Source organism: Tenrec ecaudatus, chromosome 6 (assembly GCF_050624435.1).
Source record: "Tenrec ecaudatus isolate mTenEca1 chromosome 6, mTenEca1.hap1, whole genome shotgun sequence".
NCBI lineage: Eukaryota > Metazoa > Chordata > Mammalia > Afrosoricida > Tenrecidae > Tenrec > Tenrec ecaudatus.
In genome coordinates, this window is record NC_134535.1 from 166,978,860 (window position 1) to 166,980,506 (window position 1,647).

General features: G+C 44.0%; 1 pseudogene; it reads right to left on the reverse strand.

Moving 5' to 3' along the window:
• Positions 1–945: 945 nt before the first annotated feature.
• Positions 946–1,287, reverse strand: LOC142451331 (anaphase-promoting complex subunit 16 pseudogene; annotated as a pseudogene).
• Positions 1,288–1,647: the final 360 nt, after the last annotated feature.

Here is a 1,647-nt window from a genome sequence, read left to right on the forward strand (position 1 = left end):
CAGATTGTTAATGAGTCTCCCTCAAATCCTGATGTTTGTTCTTCCTATCACCCGGTTCTCACATTATTAGCCCAGAACACAGATCAGACGAGTATTATAAAAGAATATAACCTTGTCACACATTTTTTTTCTGACTTTCAACCACTCTTGTTCTGTTTAGAATTCCCACTATTTGAAATATTATCATATTTTCTTATGAACCCCACAGCTGAATTTATTTGCATAGTGTATGAAATATAGGTAAGCACTTTTCTGTTCTTGTCTACTTTGGGCCAAGATTCTTTAGACATCCTTTTTTTGTGTGCTCATTCAAAGGATGTATTTGCTACAAATCTGCTTGGATCCACCAGAGATGAACTCAGAAATCCTGTGTTTAAAAGGATCTTGCTCACTGCTCTATTCTTACAGTGCTCCCTCATTCAAAGAGCAAAGCTTTTTGGCCAGCATCTGGCATGTCTAGAAGAGGTTAGGGAAATCTAGAATCTATAGAATCAGATGTTGAAAACTAGGGGAGTTAAATTTTGGTGTTTTTTTTTAAGTCCTCATTTGGGCAGGTCCTTAGTTGAAATCACAGTCATCTGCAAAAAGAAGTATTTGACATCAGAAACACTACATTTTAAAGGTATATATCCTGATCTTGGAATTGACTCGGGAGGATTTCCGGACACCAGATGAACAACAGGACAGAAGCCATTCACTTGGCCAATTCTGACATATGGCTGGCTACCTGGCTTGTGGAGCTTTAGAAATCTCTCTCAAACCTAAACCTGATTCCCCCCCTCCTATTGTTTAAAAAAACAAGCAAACTTTTCCTGCAAGATGGAAAACTTCACTGTTCATTGCGTATAGACAGAAGTCAAGTGTGGATGTGGCTAAGCAGTTCAGTCCCGTAGCTGTGACTCTCCGGATGGCTCTGGATGCTGCCAGCTAGAGGCGACATCAACCTTAAGAAGGTGTGAACCCCAGGAGCTGCTCCATGGGTTTAAACCGCCACTCATCTGCCTCCAGCTCTTCTACTAAGCCAGCGGGCTTTTCCATCCGAGCAACTTGCTGATCATGTTTCACCTGTTTAAGCGTAGATGCCACTTGATAGCTGAAAACTGATCACAGAGGAATCTCTCAGAGCCATCTTCTAACATTTCTCCAACTCCCTTGGGGTAGGTGAAAAGGGCTTTCCGTGGTGGGGCGAGGTCGGAGACGCTGAAACCAGAGCCAGTGACAGAACTCCCACTGACACCACCAGCCGAGGAGGAGGAAGAAGAGGCAGCCATTTCTTTTCTAGCAGAATTCTCATTTCACACGCCGAAGCCAGCCTCTAGGGGCATGCAGCAGAGCAGAGGGGGAAGCAAAGCAGTGAAGTCCTCAGGGAGGCAGTGCCAGGGCATGGCACCCCATCAGACTTGATTGGAAAGCATCTTAAGTTTGGCACCTTCCCTCACAGCCCCGCCCCCAGGCCCACCGGAGCAGCCACGCTCCTCTTTAGACATTCTTAGTAATATCCCTGATTCTACATCTTCTTCTGGCTCTGGCTTGGATTTCTGACAAATAACTCTCATGTCCTGCGACAACCATTTTTAAAGTTATCTTCAACCAAATTTTACTTGCGTGTGATATCAATGATCTTGTTCAATGATTTTTGTATACCAT